At 40.3% G+C, this 20,021-nt stretch overlaps 1 protein-coding gene across 2 annotated transcripts in view; it reads right to left on the minus strand.

Moving 5' to 3' along the window:
- The window catches only part of NRXN1 (neurexin 1), a 468,961-nt gene that overhangs the window by 76,829 nt on the left and 372,111 nt on the right, over positions 1-20,021 (minus strand). The window lies entirely within an intron of this gene.

The raw sequence follows: 20,021 nt of genomic DNA on the forward strand, positions 1-20,021 counted from the left end.
TCTGCCATCAACAGGGGGCCATAACGAAGAGACCCGGTTCCCTGGAACACCCATGACAGGAGAAAGATTAAATCTAATAAAATGGAAGTCACCAGAACTCCCCAATTCACAGCAGTTGATTCATAATCTGTTATATGAAGCAAATGATTTAGAACGGTCTCTGTTCAGACAATGGAGGGAGTTAATATCTATAGGCTTAACTAGCGTGCACAGTTTTTCTAGATTAGCAAGGATGACTGATATATTATTTACTGGCTTGGGCATTATTATTCTTTTGAAGCTTACACTTATGTGCAAAGACAAGCTATAAAACAGAGCCTAGCGGAGCTGTTCAGACTCACCGTTTGTTATTAACATATGACCTTCTCATAGGTCTTAAAATATCTTGAATATGCAAACTCCATTATACCAGAACAGCTTCAGCCCCACAGGAGAACAATAAAAATGACCCAGGAAGTCTTCTATTACAATAATTATTCTAGATGAAAGTACCCGCCATTTCCAAAGTTTAGGTTTATTAGTGTATTAATAAAATGTTATAGCGACAGTCCCGTGAAACCATTGTTCTAATCTTTTCTAGTACATACACGTGTGGCTAATTTTCATTGTAAGACCTTCAGGTCTTATGGTATCTGGCACTGTTCTCTGAACTCCAGCCTTTGCAAATGCATATATCATAATCTCATTTCCATTTTTAGAAAGCTGAATTTCTAGCTTTGTGGTCTGCAGAGTAAAACCTGACAATGTGAACTCTAAGTTGCAGATACTAAAAGACAGGTTAAAAAAAAAAAAAAAGTTATCATCATTATGGCAATGCTACAAGGGTTGCGCCTAGTTTTTAATAGCATTTATCTTGAAGTACTTCTCCTATTATTCATGTTTTGGTTGCATCACCTAAAAAGATAGGGACTTGCTGCAGAAGAAGAACCAGGAACAAATCAATGCCTGGACTACTGATACATGGAGAAGGGCTGACATTTGGTCCTTTTCTGGAAACAACAGGAAACATCCTCACTGCTGCAACTGCAGGAGACAGCACCAAGCTGAAGGATAACTTTGGGTCTAGGCCACTGCAGGACAACAGGGAACAAGAGTTGTTTTCAGCACTCAAAGAGAATTTTAATCTCCAGATACATGCTGCCGTGCTTTTCATCTGCAGAACTCTCCTTGTATTCATAAAAGCATCAGCAGAAGCCAGGAAGAGCTACAGGGTCTGTAGGACTCTTCCCTCCCACTCCCTAACACCTCATCTCACACGGCTTCATTTCCAAAGCCAAGGGCTTCAGACCTGGGCAGATGAGGACAGAAATACGTGGGGAAATTTCAGATGCTGTGGTTCAATGTAAACGAATCAATCCTGATAGGCCATTTTTGATGCATCATAATAGCAGCTGTTGAATACAATAAGTTATGCTTAATATGAAATCTATTTTCCACTTAGAGAAAAAGAAAAACTGTAAATTCAAACTGAGAGTCTGGAATTGCATGAAACATCATTACCTATCCAAAATACTACTAAGACAAGGGAAAAGCACCCTCCAAAGCACACTGTGACCTTTCAGTGAGATGATACCAAGTCAATTATATGGCTGCCATGGAACTCAGACTCTCCAGCGAGGCTGATGGCACATGACCTTAACAGCAAGGGGCCATCTGACATTAAAAAAAAAAGAAGAAAGAAAAACAGCTGGAGGACAGTAAAGGGGAACATCGTCACAGTATGTACTAGTGAAGCAGAAAAAAAAAAATTAAAAAAATGCACCATTCTTGCATAAACAGTGCTGATTGATAGAGGAGGAGAACAATTTAGAGAGGGAAAAAGAATAAGTTGGAATAGAGAAAGAGACTGCAAATCAAAGGGCACGTCAGTGCCAAAACAAAACACAGCTTTGACGTGGCTGTAATTTATTCAAGGAGCATAGCAACGCAACGGATGACATTTTGATCCTTATTTCTGGACTCACAGCCCTTTCATGGGTTTAGTTCCTCTGTTATCACATCACCCACCGTATGTTCATCTTGTCTGTATTATCCTGAGAAGTGATTCGGGGACTCGGAGCTGTGCCAGCAGGAGCTAGCTGCCACGCTGAGCTGGAAGGGCATCGGAGGTAACAGGCAGGTCCAGAAGCTGCTGTAGGAGAGCTGCTGAGCAAATGCACCGCCTTCCCGTGGACGGAGTAGCATGCAAGCTCTCTCTGCCGTCGTGGGGTGGCTCCTGTGGACTCAGAGTCTACACACGTACCTAAAACCCTTATTTTGGTGAAACCTTTTCTACCACAGCCTTTGAAAACGTGCCCATGCCGGTCGCAATGTTGCAGCCACTAAACCGCCTTATGTGCCAGATGTTCACCATTTAACCAGTGTTCTGGTTAAATGGTCTTCTAACAAATAAAGCCACGCATCAACTCAAATGCTTAGTTTACTTTATCTAGACAGACCTTTAAAAGCAGCTTGTTTTCAAAATCTGTAGGCAAATATGAACAGGCAATGATTAGAAATGTGGTTTTAGAGTCTTTGGAGATCTAGATCAGGCCCTCAGCTGGGAGCCGTGAACAACAGATAATGCCAGAGGGGGAAAAATGAAACTACGGGTGAATTTACTGTATGTAGCTTGATACAGTGAAAGCAGGTGCAGTGACATGTCTTCATTATTACTTAATCTTTCCATCTTATAGATATGGGGATTGGGACAATGATGGGGATTGGAACTGTGGTGCAGAATACTGAACTGAGATAATCTAATTTACTTTAGTGTCTGCATCTGTATTCAAACTCAGCTGTTCATGACGCAAAACAAGAAAATACATTTTACCCTTTTTTAAGCCATTTTTTGGCTGTTTCAATTATTTAACTAAGCTTCTCAGTGAAAATGAATTCCAAAACAGCTTTGTGGAAAACTCCCTCTCAAAAAACCACTGAGCACAAAAATGTAAAGAAAGGCAGAAAGATGAAAAACTTATTTCATTCCAAGCATGGACTGACTGCATATAAATTAATCATACAACATAGGGAAGGGAAGAGCAAATCTCCCTGAGATATAATTGTGTCATGTATCACAAAACAGATTCAGGGCACACCGTGGTGGAACTGAGCATAAGTGACAGCAAAGGTGCAGTGCTGTGGCAAATGCATTTATAATCTTAAAAAAAAAAACAACAAAAAAACACCAGCCTCAAGATTTGTTGATAATTACCTCCAAAGAGAGAAAGAAAAATAATTGCAGGACTTAACAGCACCTGCTGTCAGCCAGTCTATGGTGGAGCACTGACACTGTACCCCTTACGATGAGGGAGGGGATGCTACTTCCCATAGAGAAAGAAGAAGTGTTGTAGCATGATGATGCTACAACAGGAGAAGTGATGCAAGAAGGGGATGTGATAATCAAGAAGCCATAGAGTCAGACGAAGACTTAAAGAAAAGTCTTCAGGTGACTTACAGAACACAAAATCTGTTCTTTTCTAATGCCAAATTTGTATTTCTGACCATTTAAATCACAAGATGCTGCTTTAGCTTTTAGGAGTAGAACAGAGCCCTTGTAAAGGCACTGTAATGAATAGCAAAGAAAGGAATGTCAAGAGTAACAAACATCTGTCACAGAAAGGGTCTCGTAGACAAAGCAGGATCTTAGGGCATCTTCACACGCTAGTCAGTGTTCAAAGAAAAGATCACAAACTGCATCCAGCCTCTGCAAAAGTCCACTAGAGAAAAGGAACAAGCTACTTTGGCCTAATTTACCTAGCCTACACAGGCGCCAGGCAGGATTTTGCTCACAAATTACATCATTATTCTCTTCCTATAGAAAAAAAAAAAAAAAATCCATATCCAAGTAGATAAATTGCCAGACCTAGCTGCTGCTCCCCCAACTTTTTGCTGGGGATGCGGTCATTCACAACCCGCCACTCACTCACACCCTCAGCTTGCAAATCATCCTGGGGTAAGCGAGGCTGCTCAAACCTGAGAGCACAAGTGCACAGAGGCTGCTGGGAGTATTAGTAAAATATATGTTATAAGCAGTCCCTTCTCATGTTCCTGTTCAATCTCTTTTAAAGAAGGTAGGCTTCCTGGACACAAAATTACTAGATTGCAGCCTGAGGTTATCTTTTTTCCACCTACAGCCTTTACGTATGTTTAAGTTTCACTTTGGAGGAAACTGCATAAATACTTAGTGCCTAATGACTTGACATCAAGAGATTGACTAAGGAATTGCTGTTGTAAGTCTTAATAAAGTTTTTAGATAGAGGAAGGTTCCTCCATTAGCTTTTTAAAATGCAGTGTTTGAAAACTGAAGGCTTTTGATTAATTTGTGAAGGCAATTCTAGATTTACAGCTGTGCAACAGAGAAAAAACCCCCACCTTACTCTGAGCTTGGAGCTCTCAAGATAACACCTGAGTTTAGCAGAACTTTTGAGTTAAAAAAAACCCCAACAAGATAACGGTCGCAGTTAAATGCAACTGAATGCAGCGGTTCCTTTGTCTAAAGGAAACAAGGTATTGGCATGCCAGCCAGTTTGCATTTTGCACTTGCATTTCCTCAAATCTCAGAGCTGCTTTTCAGCACAGCAGGCAGTTAGCTCGCCCTAATTACTGCCAGGGAGGCCCAGATGCTTTTGTCAGCTCTTCAGGCACGGAAAAAGATTACCGGCAGACAAGGCAGCCATAGGATCAAGGATGGCTCCTAACAGGAGACTTGTAAAAAAATCCGCTAATACTTACATGTTCTCTACTGAACAGAACAAATCTAAACACCTTATAAATCTGAGATCAAGCCTGACTATCCATACACAGGATTATCTTCCATGCTGAAGAGACAAATACAAATGCAGTCAATTAAAGAGAGAGTTACCGTAATGAAACCCTTTTTCCGTGCAATTTGTCGAGATACAAAGCACTGCCTTAAGCAGATAGAACGACGACGCACCGGCCTCTCAGCCAACGAAGGGAACGGCTGTGGCAAAAAGATGCAGGGTCCAGCATCGCTGGCAGGCGCAGGGTCAACCTCTCGGGGCCCAAAGGATGCTGCCGCTTTACCTATGCGGATCCTCTGAATGAAGTAAAAGCAATTATTATTTTCCCCATTTTGAAATTACATGGAGAGGATCCCTCCATTCTCTTGCAAATTGAATTTCACAAGCCTTCAAAGCAATTTGGCTTAAGCTTGAGAAATAGACTCAGCAGCAGCTCTTTATTCGATGGTGGTGGGGGAGGCCAGTGACTGTTACCGCCGATTTGAGCAGCTGGTTGAAGCCGGCACAAATCCCCTATCACCATACAAAATACAATTACCTCCCCCCCCCTCACATAAGAGAAGAAAAAAACCTGTTTGTTTGAAAATGAGGACTGCAGCTTAACCTGAAATAGTTTCAGCTATATGATTTAAAAAAAACACGACAAACCTGATTAATGCAGTTCAGGGTTGTGTGTGTTGTAAATCTGTAACCATTTACCGACTTATTTTATACGGTGAAACTCGTCTGTGTCAAATACAGCTTTTAACTACAAAGGTGGCCTCAGGAGACCTGAGCTCTCCCATGCCCTGTCTCTGCTGATTGCTGATTTTGAACAAGTCACTTGGGCTTCTGTGTCTCTGCAAAATAAGCGGAGTAATCCAATCTCCTTCGCAAAAGCCACAGAGGCACACTGATTGGAAAGGATGTGTTAAAAGTCAAATATTAGTATTATTGCCATTACTTTGGTAGGAGCATGATCCTATTTTGAGCAAAAGAACATTAGAAAATTTGGAGGGAGGATCCTCTCGTTGCCACAAAAGCTCCTTTAATGGTCAGGGCACGGTTTCGCAGCAGCGTGCCCACCTTTGACACCCCAGGGAGCGCCGGCTGCCCCTCATCCCCCCTCCAGAAGGGCACAGGGCTCCCGCAAGCCCTGTGTCACATCTGCAACCCCTGGGCAAGTGTCAGATAACCTAGGGCACCTGAAATGGCACTTGACGCCTCTGTGTAGGCAACTGTGCCGAGTCCCGCGTGTCTTCAGGCAACGTTCAAGGACTGACAATATCTGAATCAGAAAATCAGTCAGCAAATTAAACGCGCTGCCTGAAATGACAGGATGATATTCAGGGGAAAGAGCGTCTTATCCCACTACGAATCTATTGCTCTTAATTTGTCGTGTATAAATGAACATTAACTTTGGACCTAAATCTTGGATCATTTGCATATGCCATAGCACACAATACTGGCACCCAGCTGAGTAGTTTGTGGTTGAGGGGACTGACTGCAAACCCAGGTGGTTTGCTGCCTCTTTGCACATTGTTCATTTGAAATTCTCAGCTCGCCAGCACCTGCTTTCTTTTTTCTTGCACAGCTTTGTCTGTCTTGGTGATGGCGGTGGAGTATGTTAAATCCACGCATGTGCCTTTGTTTCAAGCTTTTCTTGCTCTTCCAGTCAAAACTGTCTCCCTAGCCTCTGGTGCTGTCACCCTTAACTTTTAGCTTCCCTCTTTTATGCTTCAAACTCATCATTTGGCTTGTTGCAAATTTATTTCTAAAGAGAGTGATGAATGTCTTCTGAAAACACAGTCTGCTCCGAGGTAGGGCGTAGAAACAATTTTGTGATTTACATTCTCCTCTCAGCTACGCTGATGCCCATAACTGAAGTCAACAGAGGTGTACCGCTGCGACTGAGAATTTGGCTCAATGTACGAAGCATTCATTAAACAGTTTTGTTTATTTAGCCAAAGTCAAGGATCTGTTACCCTTTAATTTCTGTCCGTTTCTGGTGCCAGGATAATACACATTTCTGATCCAACTCTCAGAGCATATTCATTTGTAATTAAAACAAAATTTTAAGAATTAGCTATTTGGCTGCTTTCAATTGCACTAATAGCTTTTTGTCCTTCTTTGAGAAACACTTCCTCTCAAAGAAACAAAAATGTGGGAGCTCTGACAATACTAAGGAACCTGCCAGCACAGCCCAGGGAATTTGCAACAGAAGTTCATCCTCTCTAGCTCATGAGTTACAATTTCCTCTTGGTCAATAGTGGCTGCAAGTTATTCTGTGCAATGTCTGCTTGTTACCCTCCGTGCTTTCAATGGGTGTTTTCACTCCAGTTCCCAGAGCGCAAGTGAAAAACCCACCGCTTCCAGCATTAAATGAGAGCTTTGCTGGCAGCCTTGGCAGAAAGGACTGACCTAAGTAGCAGAATCAGCCACATTTATCCCAGCTCTTCTTCAAAGTCAGAGGCTAGGAACTTGGAGAGAGTCATGGAAGCTCGTACTGGGGAAAGTTATACCAAAATTTATATTATACCATAATATGCCATAATATTGGCAGGTCTGAGCTATGCTTTTATTCATGGTTGGGTGTAGTCATGTTTTATGTGCTAGCACCCCGTAACTTCTTCAGCTTCACCAGGACTGTTATAACTATGGGATATTCCAAGAAGATTAATTTATCTATGTAACTCCTCAAAATGTCTTCATTGTCCAAACGTCATCTTTATAAAGAAGGGCCTCGCAGCCCTTAAACACCTTCTATTCAAGATCCCACAGATCACTTCTCTCCCACAGGAAGTTAAATACAGGCTTTTGTGGCAAATACGGCAGCAGAGTATGTAGGAGAACATTCTGTCAGTTTTTCATGTATTTTTTAACCATCAGTAGTGTGGTACAGCAAGTGGAAAAAATGGAGCAGAGCCGAGAAAGTAATGAGCCATCTTTTCTGCAGATCACCAGTAAATGCTCTGCTGGTCAGAAAGAACCACAATTAAGAGAATGTTGGCATTAATGAGCTATTTAAAATGAGCAAATCAGATTGCACTTTACATGCCCTATCACCTGTGGGCAAGGTTTTGTAGAATGTAATTCACAGACACCCAACCTGGACAGAAATAAAACAATTCACTAATTTCAGATTTTTGTTACAAAACAGTGGCTCAGATACCAGAATCAGACCTCATGTCACATTTTAATTAGAAAAATGAAAGAAAACAGAACTCCTCCTTCTGTAGAGAATGAATGAGAACTGATTCAGCTTTTACCTTTAGTTCAGTCCTAGGGTAAGATGGCACCAGAATGGGCAGCGTTATTTCTAATTCGGCTGGTCATTCAAGAAAAGACTTGAAAAGCACGTGTTTAAATCCCGTCCAATTCCAGCATTTACTTAAGCACATGTTTAAAAGAACCCACATATATTTAAATGCTATCTTGAATAGGAATTGTTCTGTGTATTCAGGCCCAAAGGTATCATCTGAAAAATCTCGTATGCCTTGTTCATCGGCAATAAATTTTATAAAATTTCCTTTTACACTACTGAAACAAAATAAAGCAATTTCAACTACTACAGCCAATACTCAGATAATGCAGCATTACAGCTCTATCTTACTGTTATAGCATTGGTATATAAAATGATGCTCACGCTGTGACTCTCACCCATGCCACTGCATTTTTCTTTTCTTTCACCAAGGAGGAGGTAAGGGAATGCCAGCTGAGAGTTTTACTCTAATTTCCTATTTTCTTCCATGGGCATACAGACCCTCCTTGTTACCTGACTGAAATACCTGAATACAGTTTCTTTAATGCTTCTCTTTTTTTTTTTTTTTTTTCCCCTTGGCTCCATCTACCTAGGTCATATGGGTACAGTTTCTTACTGATGAACTTGCTTTGCCAAAAGGAAAACCTGCCATTTGTTTGTTTTGCTAGTCAGCTGATCAGTATGAGCAAAGTTTGCAAATAATTCTGGGGAAACTGTGTACTTAAAACCTAACTATTAATTGAAATTTGAGCATCTATGTTCAGAAAAGCAGAAAAAAAAAACCCCAAAAAAAGAAGCCACACCATGTTATAAAAATGGCCAGACCTGGTCAGTTTAAAGGTTCACCTAGCCTGGTATTCTTTCCTCATAATGGTTAATAGCAGATGCCTTGGGAAGAGCACAGGAATACGGCAAGCAGGAGCTAATACTTTCCTAGAATACCCTCCTAACCTTCAACAGGTCACAGCTCAGGCTTCTCATCTGACAAATCCAAGACTTTTCATATAGCGCCAACATAGAGGGATAAACTTTACATAAGACAAATGGTACGCTTTGATGTTGAGAGATCTATAGTAACTGTTGATAAATAGAAATAATGTGAAAGAAACACAGAGGCAATGCATTAGCTCTCCTGCTCACTGTTTTCAGAAAACAGAGTATTTACCCCATGAGCATCCCTTGGACAGGGCTATTGTCCTCACCACTAGAAGCATCCTGCAATTCAGAGGTGGTGAAATCTTGTTAGGCGATCTAGCTCATTTTACCATCAACCCAGGACTAAAGAGGGAAAACCACAATATACCTCTTGTGAAGTTCAATGCCAAGTTAAAATCACCCCTTGTTGCTTCTTAAACGTTGGTGAAACTTCCACCTACTCAGATTAACAATGTTACTCAGTGTTCATCATTATCATTTTAATATTGCACTAGAAAGAAAATGAAATCGCCATATGGTGGAATTATCATGTCAGACATCTGTTAACTCCCTCTTATGGAAAAACAAAGCACTTTAATATATTCACAGGGTAAGCAAGCTGATAGCTATTTTTAATATATGAAGATATTAAATTAAGTGTTTAGCCCCACATTGTAGGAATTTCTTTAGAGGCTTACCTCTAAAGGCTTACCTGTATAACACTGAAAAAATAGATAATGGTCTCTATTTCGGTGGGGACTCATAGCATGACAAAAACTATTGCAAAAGTTTAAATGACAAGGTCAGTTACAATTACAGAGGAGGCACTGCAACAACAGATTTGTAAAGCTTTTCAGACAGTTGATTGAAAACACTGGGCTGATCTCAGCCATTTACAGATTTATGTCTAATTAGATGAATATAATACACTCAAAACATTTTTTAAACACTGTCTTGTTTGAATTTTCATTTTGAATCTTTTTTTTTTTTCCCCAGAATTGCCTGAACTTAACCATAAAGAATAAAAAATAAAATTTCAACGAGAAATAGATTTGAGCAAAAGATTTTCTTTTCTTTTGTTCTTGTTCTGTTGCTGATCAAAACAGAAAACCTATTTTGGGTAATCCCAAATGATTCTTCCATCAATCATTTCATTGAGGAAAACAATAATCACATCCTGACCCTTCCTCTCCTGCCGCTTGTGCATACGGTTTCAACTGTGACTGCCATTTCATAAAGAAAATGCGCCAACTGCCTTTATCTCTCTTTTAATTGTAATATGGCTGTTTGGATTATTCCAGAAAAATATTATTTCTTAGACTATTCCTGCACATGGTGATTCAAGCTACCAGCATCTACCTCAGGGAGAGGAAATGTTAATGTCAATGACATTACCAGGAAAATATTTTAAGTGTTTATGCTATCCTAGTTGCAATTGGACAACACCACAAATATGTAACTAAAAAATTATGTTTATACACTCAAATACATATGCAAATACTTGTAATTTTTAGAAGGCAACACACATCTAGCTACCACTGCTATCCTACACTGTGGCATGATATACAAAGGTATTGATAATGCTTCAGTATGGATTAAATCAGTTAATTAGCAAGTCCATCACACCTACAATAAATGTATTCAGACTGTCGTATTCCATACCTCTGGGAGCCTGGAATTAAACAACTAAGTCTTAGTATTAATGTAAGGAATTATCAGCTTTACTGAACACATTCAGTCTAGATGAATCTCCCTAAAGCATTTGGTAAATCTCCCAGACACTTAATTTTAGTGAATTTGTGGCCTTGTGAAACATGGAGGCTGGATCTACACTCGTTTTCCCAAGATATGACCAGAAAGGGACAGAAGGAAGGGGGAATGTTCCCTTAGGGCTTTATACTTATTAACGCCAGCACATTTGCGAAAGTCACAAGAGAATCTGGATAGGAAGAGAAAAGCAAATGATCAACTCTTGAATCTATTAGTCAGTGGAGTCACCTATGGCTACATGGACATCAGAATCTCACTCTTGCTGTTCCCAGCATTATCACAGCATCTACTCAGCACAGATACTAAGCCCTGCTTTAAAAACCTGAAAACAGTATGCAAATGTCATTTAAGATATGTCTAAGGCCATTTATTCTGACCTCATCCTTTCTTTTAAATCACAAAAATGTCAGAATAAATGTGTTCTCTATATTTATAGTGTGATGCTGGGGGCTGAGCAAAACGTCGTGCAAGCTGATGGGCATTTCAAAAACCCTGTCAACCTCTTCAGTCTTTCTTCTTGGCAGAATCCACCCACAAAATCCCAAACATTTAGTATGTGGCTAGACTAAAAGATGTAGCAAGATAATATAGTACATTATACCTTCAAATGTTTTGTTCCCCATGTAAGCCTTTTTTCTTTGTTTTCTTCCTGGATCTGAGGGTATGTCAGCATCATGCAATCTCTTCACACGGCCTTCCTCCCATATAATTTCTGCTCTTTCCAGAACTACTTCTAATTTACCTGCTACATGTTCTCCTAAAACCTGGTACTTCCACTTCTGTGTTTCTAGGTACAGACATAATCCTTAACAATCTATCTGAGCACATCAAAGCCATTAATGGATTTCATCCTCACCCCATTGTCATCTCACAGCAGGGAAGTACTCAATTTATTAATGGAGATGAACTGGAAGAAGATGGTATCATTTCCCCCAGGTCAGAATACAGACCTAGGTCTTTGATTTCTGTTTAATTGGTCAATATATTGTCTTACCCTCCAGAGTGAATTTTAAGGAAATGGTTCCTATTTCTCAGTCTATGTTTCTATGCTCTTCTAGGAGAGAGTTGTATAGTTAGATCCAGTTCTTCTCTTCCTCAGTGAAGATGTCCCTGCCCATCGTTTATGTTCCCTCTTGGGAGAAACTGGCAAGTCTCACAGGTTTCTTCCTTAAGTCACTTCAGAGACTTTACTGTTCACCTTTGCATTAAAAAAAAATCCAATCTAATAACGTAATCTGGCTTTTGTAAGTGTGTGTATATATATATATGCTTGCAAAACCATACTGCAAAAAAAAGGGACATGTCAACAGAGAGCGGTTAAATGAAAGGAAAACTACGCAAAGAAATAACACACTGCCTGCATGCAAAATTTTTTTGTAACAGAATTGCAAATTTTCTAGGTAAAGAGCATGGAGACATAACTATTAGAAAGTATCTAAGTCTGAAGCAATGCCCGTATATATACAAAATGTAAGTGCCAGCTATTCAGATCGACTGCTGAATACCAAGTGGAACCAAATACATAAAGACAACTTTAGCTAACAGATTAAATTAAATAAATCATAAAATAATTATTGATTTATTCAAGACAGACATAGGATGTTGGTACTACCCATGGCGGGGGGGGGAGGGAGCAAATGGTTTTTGAATAAACCTTCTATACTAGCTTACTAACTAAACATAGTCCCAAGAATTATTCATTAAAGGAAGTGATCTGCAGTCTATGAAACAGACGTGCCTGTGAATGAAGCTTTGGTCTTAATAACACTAAGTGAGCAGAAAGGCGTCACACGCTACTGTCACGATCATGTTTAGAGGAAACCTCCAGTATATAACATGGTTGTATCGCCTACATTTTGAAAAGTTCTGATACATGTTTGATGTTCAACAAAACATCAAACAACCTACTGCTGTAGATAGGTCCTTGCCAGCCATACGTAAAAGCACACCGAACACTGCAACCTGCAGTAATTAACCTGAGCGCCAATCATGTACCTGTAGCATGGAACCTATTGCAATCATCGTTTGCCACAGCAGCAGCAGGACAGATAATTTGCTGCTGTATGCCGGGGGAGGTCTGGCAGCGTAGCAACACATTTAAGGTGTGCTTTCTTGGAGGTGGGAACCCAAAGTGGGTACCCACCACTGGGAGAGGAGAGTCACACCCAAGTCAATCTGCCTTTCTTTCCCTCAGCTCTGAGGAATCGCACATAAAAGTAAAAAAAAAAAAAGAATGTATTATTACGTGGTTTCTGAAAGGAAATTGTGTGAGCCGAGTGCGTAAAACACACAGTACTTCAGCCATAGAAATTCACCGAAGGAAACGGTGAACGAGGTCTTCAGGCTTACCACAGCTCCCATGAATGGTAAGAGGACTGAACGACTCTCACCATCTTTTCACAGGAGAACAGCAGCTCTTGGACACAACGCCAGGATTTCTATACTGCCAGGCTGCTGAAAATCAGCAGTGCCTGTCACACCCAGGCTTTTTCAGCCATCCCAAATGCAGAAAAGTGCCTAACAGCTACGTGACTGTACGGTTACGGGTCACCAACTCTGCAACAGCCTCTCGTTCCACCTGGGTGAAACAACCCCATTTCCGTATAATCCTGATGTAATGATGTTGGGTTAGTGTGCGGGGAGGCAGTGAGGGGGGACGGCGGACGGACACAGGGTATGAGACAGGACCAAGCACCGCTTCATATGGGAGGACCCCTCCTAAGAAAGTGGTTGGAAGAAAGAGCCCGTGAATAAGAGAGAAATATTTCTCCAAGAACAAATCGCTGGCTCAGTTTGGGTGTGACTTTGCTTAGCAGCCATGAGATACCATTTTAGAAATATTACAGTGCTAACGTGACATGAGCAACTTTTCCCAAGAAAAAAGAAAAGCAGTGTGCTAGGGAAAAATGCTGGTATCAAGATTACGTTTGCTCTACTTGAAAACTAAATTTCACCATATTTAAAAACTGTAATGACTCAGAATTTGAGACTGGATAAACTGATCTGGGTTAAAAAAAACACACAATAAAGCAAACTTTGTAATAAATGAGCTTGGTCATTTGGACAGGAGAGAACAACAAAAATTGAAGCTGCAAGTGACCTCAGATCCATTTTTCCCAAATTGAACTTAAAAAGAAACTTTGATTTGCAACCAATTAATCAACAATTTAGACAAGTGTCTTGACGTCCTTTGGATACTAACAATGTTGTAATTTAATTCACAAACTTTTTTTTTCCCCTGTGCGTACACGCTGTAGGGGGGATTTTCAAAGCAGTGCTCAAGGTTTTAGAGAGACCCCACTGGTGCTTCTTGAAGGTAATCCACAGCAGAGCTAAAGGCAAAGCAGCCCACGCAGAAGTCGGTCTTCTCTGGACTGTAGAGTGCAGTAGGTGTGAAGTATCACTGCTGATCAGGTCCAGGCGTTTTTATGCCTGTAGTTTCCCAAGCAACTGGTTAAGATTTACCTTTGGTGGCCCACTGTGCTACAAACTGCCTTTATGAACCCCTCCACTCTAACGAACGCTAACAACAACTAACAGCGAGTCTTATCCTCTGAGTTTGACACAAAGCTCTGGTTTCAGAGGCAAAATTCTCGGTAGACTATAAAGCTAACAACAATCGCTATTATTTAGGACTTCAATGGCAAGGCTACATGCACAAAAGCTTGTATTTCTCAAGTAGCTAACTTACACGTTAAGGACACTGTTATAGTATCTCTCTCTATATAAGTGTCTTAGGATAAGATTTTCAAAAACATTGAAGTAATACAGAAACATTAATGAGTTTGAGGGAACTTTTGAAAACCTCATCCCAAACACACATTCACTTTGTTTTTCTTTTTAATCTTTGCTTTTTAAACACAAACCAGGGCCAAACATGGCCCTGTAATATGCAGCAGAAGACCGGGATGGGCACGAGAACTCGTGCAATTTGGCTTCTCTGGGAGCTTAATGTCCTTGAAATCTTTATGCCAAAGACAGATTTGACTGAATTGGTCAAGGGATTCAGTACTTATTAAGGAGGACAGACAGACAACCATGCGATCACATAAGTCATACTTGAAAACAAGAAACCAATGAACCAACCCAACATGCGAGTGTGCTGAATGCTGCTTTTCTAAAGCCACCCTATTTATATAATTTCAATACTCCAACCGAAGAGCCAGTATTCAATATGAAAATACTTTGTAGGAGAATGGGAAAGTCAGATGTGATCAGGTAGCAAATATTAAAACATAGGTAGAGAATTTTAGTGTTCACTCTATCCTATTTCAATTTTTTAGAGATCTTACTTAAGTGTCAGTATTAACAAACAATTATGGTTTAAAATAATTAATCAAATTATCAAAGATCACCAGAAGAAACTAAAAACGCGTAGTATGATATTTAAAAAAAAAAAAAAAGGGGGCAAAAAAAGGGCATAGGTTTCATGTACCTAGCTATTTTTCCATCTACCTGCAATTAAAACATGAGCACTTCCACAACTACCATATTTGCATAGAGATCCTACTGCAAATGAGATTTATCCTTAACACTTGAATTCCCCAGTTTCTATCATCTAGCGAGCGTATATGGGCACCGAGCACTGTGATGCTGGAAGCGATGGGATTCACTTTACACTAGTGAGCATCTGTTGAGTCAAATCTTTGTGATTTACCATACCCCTGGGAAGAGCTTTGCCTACTGGGGCCGATGAACTGTGGACTGGTTGGTGTGAAAATCCAGAGGAAAAAGCGGCAGCAGTGCAGAGGCACGGAAGGAACCCAACCCCTTTGTATAAGAACAGGCATTGCAAACCATACAGTGGATAACTTTAAACTGAGATGGGTGGAAATCCTCTTCCTCCTATTAACTACCTTGATTTAACGATTAATGTATCTCCATAAAATATATTCATGTTTACTCTCCTGTGTAAAGATTATGTGCTCAACTACCATTCTTAAAATTGAACTCTTTCCATGGAAAACACCCCTATCTTTTTCAAATGCTTGTTTCTGTTTTACAGGTGAAGACACTGAGCCAAGCCTGTCATTGTCCCTGCTACAATGAATACCATCTAAATCTGCTGCTTCAATACGTAAAGAAACATACCCTTCACCTGATGTATGCCCTCCAAGGCAACTGACCAAATTTCAGCTCATCAATTTAATATGAAGTCAATTTAATTCTGCTTGACCAAAAATCAGTACCTATTGTTCCAAAACATGCAATCACCTTACAGTATATTGCAATTGCTGGTTAAGTGGCTTAGTGTTATTGATAAGAGCCCACTCTGATGAGAACAAAGAGGACTGCCAGAATCCCTTATGAAAAATAAAAAAAGCTATTCAGCACACAACTTTCAGAAATGGTTTCCAACACATGAGAGCAGAGGCTGCTCTGTGGATGGGCTGTCATAATCAAATCCTTAGAAATGGATGAGAAATGAGCGTATTCTTCTTGATTTACTATCACTTCATTTATGATTTCCAGTTAATACAGATCCACAAAGCCATGACAAAGAGATACTAAAGGCCTGATTGTGCTATCCTAATTCAAGCAAAAGCCATACTCAAAGTCCTTTTGAAGCCTTTCTGCTTCTGCCAACTCTTGCAATTTTTACTGCAAGCCTTGCAGTACTTGATGTTTTACTTAACATTCTGGCTTCTGGAGTTATACATCTATATATATATATATATATATAAACAATCTCCTTTATTTTCAATTTTAAGAGAAGTTTATTGCCTTTATGATTGAATACAAAAACTTGCAAATAAGACTTTTAAAAAGTGTCAAAAAAGAAAAAGAAGAACTTAACTGTATCGTACTGCTGAATAACTTCATAAAGAGAATGATATTCTTAGACTAAATTCGTCATTTCTGAGTCCCAGTGCATACTTATGGCTCACCAAGAGTTAGCAACACATAGCTGCATATTTTCACTTAACAGGAGTCCTTTTCTTTTAACACTTAAGGTTGAGGATTTCTTTTCATGCTCATAAAGGTATGCAAAATTTTGAGCCTCCTCCCGTCCGGTGCGGAGGGAGCAAAGGACCTTTCCATAATCCTCAGCTCCCGCGCCGGTGGCCATGGGTTCCCCCAAGTGTCAATGGCAAAGTGAGAAGCAAAGTAGAGGAAGCCTCTCATCAACCACCCAACTGGTGCCAATTTTGCACCAACTGCCCAACTGGGACAAACTGGGCAGCCCAGCCCTTAAACTGCCTGCCCCAGAGTCTCCCGTAAGCTATGAGGTGATCCTACAGGACAGCTGTAGCTGGGGGGCTGCTCTCTGAAGAGCCTGGATCAAAAACCAGGCAGTAAACTATCCCTCCCACGATGGCTGCAAATCCGCACGTTGCTTGTTAACACGGAAACAGCACAATGCTTTCTTTATTTCCCTCTTCCTCCCACCTCCTAATTTCTTTTTTTTTTTTTCCCCTCCTTACCTGATACCTTTTGTTTATTCTGTAAGCTATTTGAGGCAGGGGCTGTCACTTCCTATGTGTTTATGCAGTGCTTTGCATGAAGGCTGACAGCTCTAGGTGCCATTAGAATCAAAGGGGGGGGGGGGCATGACGATTTTTAAGGCGCTAAGGAAAACGAGGCATTCACCTACCATTGACATTCAATAGGATTTGAGTACCTTTCTCCCCTTTGAAAAATCTACATTTACAAGTATAATAATTAAGATGTCTGTCATCACCAAAACATCCATTGTTAAAATATGACACAGCCTCCAAGTAGGGAAAACCTTCATTTAGAGCAGAGTCACTAACGAAAAGCATTTTTTTTTTTTTCAGAAGCACTAAGACCTCATTTGTCTAAAATCATGCACGCCAGTATTCCACAAACTTTCTGGAAGTATCATGTCTATCTTGTATCATATATTGCATTAGTTAGATATCTGCTGAGAAGCACACACTCCATCAATTTAAGCACTAACATGGTCGGTTTTTTGAAAAAATGCTTCCTATAAATAGAGATTTAAATGATCTCCTTTAAGTATTGTAATCTTTAATTGAATTCAATACCTCTGCAAATGGAGCAAACAATCTCTGACTGATTAGATCATTTGCTTCTATTCTATTTCAGACATGCACTGGTTTGCAGTAATGTAAGGCTTTTTCATTAGCAATTGCTGTTCAGCTGCATATTTTCTTCACTAACCCAATTAATGCTAGAAAGGTAACTTTTCTTCTTGTACATTACAGTATGTCAATGTAGTTGACACTCTTGCAGAGGTTATATATAAATAAAAATCAGAAAAAAATGTAAAGGACAAAAATGAAAGGGAATGCAGAAATTAAAAGCAGATTTTCCATGAGATGTTCAATGCCTTCATCTCCCAGTGACATCAGGATGGAAAGTGATTACTCAGCACCCTGCAGGACAGACCTGTGGGAGTCCTGTGGGTCACTAGCACAGAAATTATTACATGCAGGTAGAATAAGAAAACAGGAATTAATGAAGAGAAGAAATCGTGTCCTTAATTTGATTCAGTAGCTTCCTAGGTCTGAGTTTGTTACAGGAGTAACATAGCATCCTGCAGACAAATTTCAGCTTTGACTTTGGGATGTTATCAATCTCTTTAAATCAAATCACAGGCCTGATTGCAAACTGCGTTCTAGAGCAGACCCTGACTAATTAAGCGTATAGTCGTAATGACAACACAGACCCTACCAGGCAGGATGTTTAGACATAGCTGAAGTAAGCCACTGTGTATTGCTGATGGCAAGAAGGGCTCAGTTATACACTCAGGATGCCATGTGCTGTAATGACATTAACATTGAATGCTTTCCTCAGAAAAGTTGATTTGGGGCTCTTAGATGGAGTTTCAAATGGGCTGCATCCAGTACTCGCACCAGCCGGGCTAATAGAGAGGCTGATCGAAACCTTCACCCTCAGAACGTGCTTTGGCGAGATGCTGCCCACCTCTGGGTGCTCCTGGAGCCTGCTGGAAGCTCGTGATGGTGGGACATCAAAGAGCAAGTGCTGGCGGTATTTTGGTGTAGCTGCTTCAGCCAGGAGGGGAGGAGGGAATGGCACAGTTGCACTGAGGTCACTCTGCTCTAAAAAAATTGTGTAGCTGCTCTGATCAAGGCGGTAAGGGGCACACCTTATTTCGGGCACCACAGCCTAGAAACAGAAGCTCTTTGGAAGATCATTTTGCCTAATTGTCTGTTTTCTCTCTTCAGAAAAAATTACACCTCCCCAGAGTTGTTAGCTTAAGAAACCTTCTTCTTCCCCAAATATGACATTGGAACACCTCAAAAAGTACAATCTTAGTGGCTAAACATCCAAACAAGTGTGTCGATCATACTGGGGAATACGCCTGGAAACTGAGGCCAACTGGCAAAGCAACTATACCGGTAAACTCCCATCGCCCACAGATCAGGCAAGGTGCCAGCTGGGAACGGTCCCTGTGATGTTTTTCATCCCAAATTGTGCCTGGGAGTTACCCGAGAGAGTGGCAGAGGCCAAAAGCATGCTGGGAACTGTTAGAACAGTTTAACTTAGTTTAATTTTAATTTAGTAGTGTTAATTAGGCCCAAATTCTTCCACGCTGTGAGGATGTCCTGCGCTTTTAGATACAGATCTTCCTCTGGGTAATTTTGATGAAGTCTTACATTTCATTGCTGCAAAATACTGAGATCAGCCTAGTTGGGTAATGAAGTGGGAGATACTGCTTAAAACAGAATTAATAACAAAGAAAATTTATTGCCTATTTAATAAAAACACTGTATCTTACTACAATAATCATTAAAAGAACTGCAACCTACAGCCTGCAATAGATGCTGTTTTTTGGAGGCAGCTGGTTCCATGTATCTGTAGTTGGCTTTTAGTTGCCCTCCGCACTTTTTTTTTTCTCTCCTTTGGATTCTTATGCACTTTACATAAATAAGGAAAATGCATAAAACCTGTGTTTGAAAATACAAGTAAAAATGTTTTTTTAAAAGCTCACTTTTAGCTTGAATGTTCTGCTTCAGTTTATAAAATAGTAATTTGTACTTTAACTTCACTGTAGTTTTCAGTCTATAGTAAAGTGTACAAAATTCTACAGACAGAAAAGCTGAAGTGTTGAGTTTGATGCCCCGATCAAATTCAAACTGTGAGTTGAGGTTTTACACAGAAAACAGGCAACTTGACCTCAGCCTCCCAGCCTAATCAGCACGTTCTCCTTCATTCTTGAGAAAATTAACCTCATTCATCATGTCGTGCTCCTGTTCCTCCCTACGGTTCGTGATGCTTTCTTTGCCCCTTGTCCTACTTCTGGATTTCAGAGCGTAGCTCTCATGGCTTGATGGCACAGTGGGCACACGAGCAAGCATGTGAACCAAGTGAACATGGGAAAAACTTTTAGCAGTGTACCT

The sequence above is a fragment of the Haliaeetus leucocephalus genome, unplaced genomic scaffold (genome assembly GCF_000737465.1).
Source record: "Haliaeetus leucocephalus isolate CR32 unplaced genomic scaffold, Haliaeetus_leucocephalus-4.0 Scaffold577, whole genome shotgun sequence".
NCBI classification, from domain to species: Eukaryota; Metazoa; Chordata; class Aves; order Accipitriformes; family Accipitridae; genus Haliaeetus; species Haliaeetus leucocephalus.